The sequence below is a fragment of the Canis lupus genome, chromosome X (assembly GCF_011100685.1).
Source record: "Canis lupus familiaris isolate Mischka breed German Shepherd chromosome X, alternate assembly UU_Cfam_GSD_1.0, whole genome shotgun sequence".
Taxonomy (NCBI): Eukaryota; Metazoa; Chordata; class Mammalia; order Carnivora; family Canidae; genus Canis; species Canis lupus.
Window position 1 is genome coordinate 14,799,556 of NC_049260.1, and position 7,212 is coordinate 14,806,767.

General features: G+C 39.7%; 1 protein-coding gene across 1 annotated transcript in view; it reads left to right on the plus strand.

Moving 5' to 3' along the window:
• CDKL5 (cyclin dependent kinase like 5) overlaps window positions 1–7,212 on the plus strand; it is a 212,744-nt gene that overhangs the window by 202,689 nt on the left and 2,843 nt on the right. The window lies entirely within an intron of this gene.

Sequence of the window (7,212 nt, forward strand, 5' to 3'; positions counted from 1 at the left end):
GTATCATTATGACACTATCTGCCATATTTTTATACATTTGTGATATGAAGTGAGTATTATACTTCTAATCAAGGGAGCTGAATTGTGGCTATGTGTGACTATCAGTGGGAACCGTGCTCAACTTTTAGGCCCCAGCAGTAGCCTCTAGACATGATCCTTGGTAGCAGATGAGATGCAGCATCTCCTCCCAAACCCATAGGCAAGACAGTCGGGTAGGCCAGTGAGAGCTCTAGCAGGCCTTGTTGTCTCCGTCCTCACAGTTGGCTCCTGTTTGCATCCAGGGACGTTCTTTGCGCCTGAGGAGACGATAGATCCAGGGTTACTCATGGGTCTTTGTAGAGAGAATATGCTTTTCTCCTTAGTGTTAGTGTAGAGTGTAGACCAAAGATTTGCCAGTGAACATTCCTAGGTTGCAAGGTTGCAAGAGGAACCTGTCTGCAGATCTTGCAAACCAGCTCTATGCTCCTGAATCCTGTGCGCTGTACCGGAGACTCTTGGCTGGTGGGGTGTGAGATCTGTATGTGGCATTTCTATTTCTAAATGTTTTGTTGTTGCTGCTGTTGTTGCTGTTGCTGTTGTTGTAATTGCTCTGTCCAGTATATTTAAAAGGCTCCTGAAGCAATTCCAGATGTAGAGAAAATTGCTGTGCTCACTTTTTCTTCCTGGGACTATCCATTTATAACAAAGTTATCATGTACATCAGTACACACACATGATCAGAACAGGACTTCTTTCCCTCATTTGATCTCCTTCAACTCCCAAGTTACTCCAAAGCATCATCAAGGCCTGTGGCCAACAAGGGTTACAGCCCCGTGTCTCTGGGCTATCCTTGACGGAAATCACCTCAATACCATCTATCAAGAGAATTCAACTTTTGGAAATAGTCTCTTAGCAATAATATTTTTAAAGACCCATCCCCACCCCCACCCCTCAATATTTATCACTTGTCCCAGGATTCTGAGAGCATTGGCCCCTGAATCAAGTCAGCGATAATTGAAATGTGCTGAGTTACTGTTCCCTCACCCCCAAGATTTTGAGAATGATAGCTCTGATGATTATAAAGATTATAAAGAAAAGGTCTTAGTTTCTTTGAATCTTAAATTGTGTGCATATTACATTTTTATATAACTACTATAATGATGTGTATCGATTATATATAGAGGTCATTTTAAGGTGCTTTTTATTTGATTTTAATAAGTGTAATAGGCACTAAAATGAAACTCAACTGGGTACTATCATTAAAACAGTTTGATTCAAACCAGTAGTTTGCATGCTCTTCAGTTCTTTTTATATCTTGTTTCTTTCACCAGTTCAGTACTCTTTAAGTAGCTCTGAATTCTGGCTTTTCCCAGGCAAGCTGCTCAGTTATATAAGTGATGTGAACCCTTAGCAGTTTTTGCCTGGATACTAATGACTCTAAAAGGGTGTGTAACTCTTCTTTTTCATACTAGATCTATATCTTGTAATCCCCCCTTGCAAACCAGATACTACATTTTTTTCCTCTGGAAAGACTTCTCACTGTGCTGTGCGCTTAGGAACTGCGCAGTCACATTGCCATGCTGTGGCATTTGAGGCTCGTTGTCACCTAGGGGCTGGTTTCCCATGTTTTCATCCTTGCTAACACTGGGATCTCAGATGTTTGCAGAACATTTATATTCATGATGGTTCTTCAAAGAAGGGCTAGAATAATTGCCTTCTACCTAGAGCAAAGTAAACCTAACTGATGAAGAGTCAATACATACTTTTCGTACATTCCCAGATTTGAGCCAGAAAATATCTACAGTGTTTTCAACCAGTGTTTTTGAGGTAGCTCTTTTATCCTCTTCTCCGCTTTTGTCCATTCTGACTTTTCATTGACCTCAGTAAGCTATAATAAGTGAACTACAATCCGCATTTCTAGCATGTATAATTCTCTTCCTGCTCGCCGAGGGGAATGGTCAAGTTTTCTCTCAAAACTAATGGGCCCTCTCTTAGCATTTAATTGTTGTTTTCCTCTGGTTGATGAATCATTGACCTCACAAAAATTGCCATCCATGATAAGAAGGATATGATTTTAAAGTCACACAAGTCTGCGTTTTCTTTAGGAAGGGAAATTTATAATGTTCATATTCTGCTATCTGCCCTAACATCCTAAGGGATAAAATATCACTGAATGAAGGCTTATGAATTGCTTTATTTTATGGAAGTATTGCCGATCTCCTTTTGAAAAGAAACTCTGCTTTGCTCTTTTTCTACTTTTACTTTACCACCATCTTCACTCCTCAGAAGTTCTGAATGAACTTTTACTATACCTTGCTTGGTCTCAGCTTGAGGGTTAGCCTCTTCAGAGCCCAAGATCAAAAGTGCTCTGTGCTAAGGAGCTCAAGTGAGCTGTCTCTGTAGCAGTGGTTCTCAGTCAGGGCCAATTCTGCCTCCCTGGGACATTTGACAATGTCAGAAGACATAGTTGGTTGTTGAAACTGGGAGTGGTGAGGTGCTACTGGCATCTGTTGGGTAGAGGCCAGGGATGCTGCTAAACATCCTGTGTACACAGGATCCCCCCCCCCCGACACACACACACACACACACACACACACACACACACAAAGAATGATCCAGCCCCAAATGTCCATAGTGGTGAGGTTAAGAAACCGTGCTCTACTGGATTCTAAGCCCACTGCTCTGCAGAGCTTGGCTCTGTCTTTGTTCTCTCCAGGCTACTGGAGAAACTGCGGGTATGAATTCTTTAGTATCACATTCTCTGCAAGAATCTTCTACCACTTTTTTTGAATCCTTGGAATCCTGTTTGTTTTCATCGTCTTGGGCCTGCTAAAAGGTACATCCTTTGGGAGGAGACCAGAGTGGCTTTATAGGTGTTTGAGGACTTAGATTCTAGGTCAGCATCTTTAGAAAATCTTTCATAGAGCCATGAGGCTTATATTTAGAAGCAAGCAGCAGCCTGGCAGATTGGCATGATTTTTACCAACTGCTCAAAGGCATCCATGGCTTTTAGCTGTGTCTCCCAAAAGAAAATGCCATTGTCTTTTATTCAAGGCATTTAATAGCTCTTTACAAATATTGGCATATGACAGACCGATTAGAAGCAAAAAACTCTCTCCTGGTGGTTGTGATGTGGCTGTTATAGGAGTGTTTGTGCTGTACGCTTTGGTTAAATCTGTTTTAAAACCTGCTTTAAGATTTGCCATATGCAGTTGTACTTTAATTCTAAGCTCAGAGCTGTGCTGGTTAGTTTCTAGTCACGTCATGTATTATAAAGTATGTTGTGGTTGTAGAGTTAGCCAGTTTAGCATGTTCCTAATCTGAAAATTAGTGGACTTCGCTAGAAAATGCTATCCCATTTTCCCTTCCCAGCACCCCTTATCTTAGTTAACGTCATAGTATATCCTCACTTCTTAAACTAGTTTTTAGAGTAAATAAGGAAAAAAGCCATTTATTTTCTTCTAGCTATGTATTGAGAATGACTCAATAAGTGTACAACTTTTTTTAAAGGCCAGAGGATTACTTTTCAAGTGTGTAGAAGGCTCTGTCCATTTCTGTTCACCTAGGTCCTGGTGGTGACCCAACTTTCAGCAAGGGCAATCGCTCATTGCGACTTATTCCCAGAGTTCAGCTGGGACTCAGAAATCTGCATATTCTCTCCTGGTCACAACATTTTTTCTGGAGAGCACTGCTTTTATATCTAGAAGTTCGTTACCTCCTACATTATAGTGGGATATTGAGCTCCATGTGAGCACTGAGATCCACAGACTCATTACTTTTGTGAGCTGGGGATGTGGTATGATACACTGAACCAAGTCAGAACATATTGATATATTTCCTTGCCTCCTTCAGTCCATCACTATTAAAGTGTGTAGGCAGAGAAAACGGATTTATGCTTTTTTAAAAAATGGTTTCTTTAAAAGGGGCTGCAGGAAAGCATCCTGCTGCTAATCTCCAGGGCCAGAATCTCACAAGAAGTTTCTCTCGGAGACTTAAAGAACCATCTTACAAAACAAAAACTTGTAAGTGGTTCTGATTTCTTCATTTTGTATCTTACCAGCTGAGATATAGAATATCTTGAAGTCTGATTCATCAGCTGGGTAAAAAATTCTGTCTTTGAAACCATGAGTAAATGCAAGAAAATGAAGCCGTGGCAGGACGAGTCCCTCGTCTGTCTGTATACACACAATGTGGTAGAAGTAAGGTGGTGAGGAAACTCTGGGCCTGCTGCCCTATTCTATTCTATCTTTTTTTAATTGAATGTACTATAAAAGATCATAGACTTGTGCCAAGTCAGTTACTATGTGAATATTCATTTCCCTTAGTGCTTTGTTAATTCATCAGCATTAGGCCTGGTCCTGACTCCACCTTTCTCCACTCCAGGCACTGGCCCACCTTTCTGTGTATTTCCTATAGGATATTAAAGATGATCATGACCTACATTGTATCTTCATTCGATAACCGTTTACTCCCAAATTTGAGGGAGGTGTGTCTTTTGTTTTGCCAGAAAAAATTTGTAGTAGTCTGCACTTTGGATTTCTAGGGCCAGAGAACTGCAGCAGTGAAACTGGTTTCACTTCTAAGGCCCTTCATTACCCACAAGGTTAAGCTCTCTGAACCCCACTTGATCCTTGGGTCATATGTTGATCCTCCTTTGGAATCTTAAAAAAAAAAATTGGTTTCCATGTTGTATGCAGATTAGAAGTTGCCTTGTTTGCTACTCTTCCAGCACAGAGTATCAGGGAGAAAGAGGCCTTATCTGTTCCTCCATCCCTTCCGTTTTGACAGACTGCTAAGATTTCCTCAGGACTTCCTTTGGTTTGGGATTTTACTTTCCCAAAAGCCTGATCTGATTCATTTCAGGCATAGACAAGCTTGTCCTAGTGCTCTGCTTCAGGGCTAATCAGATGAAACCCAGGAATAGAAAAGGTAGATGCCTTGACTTTTGTCCCTGTTGGGGGATTAAAGTGTTTATCGCCAGAGTTGTCAAAAGCTCTAGTTACAAAGCATTCAGAGTTTCAAGAAGAAAAAAAAAATGATGCTTTTTCTCTTGGAGAACTTTTAAGTTCTCCACCATGGCTTAGATTTTCCAAAATGGAAAGCAAAGCTTGTATAAAATCCATTTTCACTAGAGATATACAATTGAGTATAGTCATTTCAGTCTATTTCCCTTTCCTTATTTCCTCTTTGGTCACTGATTGAGTCAGGCTGGAGGGGTAAGCTATGATTGCAAGAAGTGAATTTTCACTGTAAACTTGGATTGATTAACAGAAACAATAAAACCAAACAAAATAGTTGCCCCTAACTCCTATCTCCAAGATTGCTTTGTGCCATTTTGAATTCAGGTAGTTATTCTGTATATACTTAGAAGACTGTTCTGAGCTTCTTCAATCTCTAGGAAGTTCAAAAAGGGGTATGTGGGAAGACACAGGGCAGGGTGATTTTTGAGAACCCTGCTCATGCATGAAATTAAAAATATGGATAAGCCAGAATGACGTAACATCCAAATTTGTGGTAGATGAAGAATCAGTGGAAATTCTTAATTGCACAGACTTTATAATCCATAATACAGAGTGTAATTCCATACTTTTTACTGTGGCAAGGGTGTGACGTGGTGTTAACCTTTTTAATTTTTGAATCCAAACTGAATTTAAAGTGTTGAATATTTAAATTCCTCACAAGCTAATTATGAACCATTTGTAAAGTGTTTATATAACTCTTTGTATCATGTGTTGGTACATCTTATCAAGTTTTTTCTGGCATGTATTCCATTCTAAACTTCTGTAAAATTTCTATTGTTGCTGTAAATATTATACAAATATCTATTCCGTGGTAACCTTAATTATCAGCATGAAATGGTTAATTTTTACTGAGCACAATGTATTTTTGAATGGATCTTCCCAAATGTCTTTAATAAAATGCAGATTTTGCACTGACTGTTGTGATTGCCAGGCTGTCCCCATCTTGAGCTTTTGTGGTCCCTGGCTTTTGAATGGCCAGCAGCTCCGTGTTTGTTCCTTCTTTGTAAAGAACTCATTTGATTTCAAATAGAGGATAATGGGCCTTTGAAGTTGAAATCAGTTTAAGGGACAGAAAGTAATGTTAAAGCAGGGCAAATCCTGTTACTTAATGATAATATTCTTTTTTCCCCCCCTATTTATAAAGCTTTTTTCTCCTCCTGGCCTTTTGAAAATTTTGGTTTCTTTCACACTGGAGTGCTGTCTCTTTTGCATCTAGACACTCACTTGGTGGTTTGTCTCTTTTGCATCTAGACACTCACTTGGTGGTTTGGGAGGATGGGAAGAGATGTCTGCCTCCTACTCCGTGTGATGGAGAAAGCAAAGATGAAGTATTTTTTCATATTTTAGAATAGGAGGTTGACAAACTTTTTTTGCCAGATAGTAAATATTTGAGACTCTGTGGGCCACAGGGTCTCTGCCATTGTAGTACAAAAAGCAGCAGAGGCAATATGTAAATAAGTATGGCTGTGTTCCAATAAAACTTTATTTATGAAAACAGGCAAGTGGGGGGTGGGATTTACTGACTGATTTTACACCCTCACTTTTGTCTTTAGATACTCACTCAGTTGGTCTTATTGTTAATGGGGTAAGAACTTAGATTGTATGATAACACGTAAATATTCTCCAACTTTCTTACTTTATCTCTAAACAAAGGATAGGAACTAAAACCCAATGATTTGCATTCTTAAAAGTACCACGTCTCCAACTTCTTCACTCTCGAGTTTCTCCTTAATGCCCCAGAAACTGATTACAACTGTGATTCAAGATTGAATCAAATTATCTATTGGCTTGTAATTTTTCTGTTTGTAGCACTTATTATGGCTGGGCACAATGCCAAGGCTTTTACTTTAATATTACATTTACTTGTCACAGCAATGCAATGAAGCGAGTAGTATCCTCATTTTATAGATGAGGAAACTGAGGTTTATGGACCTTACATTAACTTACCCAAGGTCACCTGGCTAGAATTTGAAGCCTAGTCTTCATTGTAAAGCCTACACCCTTAAACACTACTAAGCAGGGCAGTTGCTGCGCCTCCAAGTATCGAAAACGGACATGGGGCGATTCATGTACCACCTTTCCTCTCATCTCCCAGCAAGTGGTAATTGAGTTGATTTGATTTGAGAATAGAGCAGTTCACTGAAACAAGTTACTAGAGGCCCAGAGACTGGTGAAATGACTATAAAAGCACAGGATCTGGAGTCCGATTACC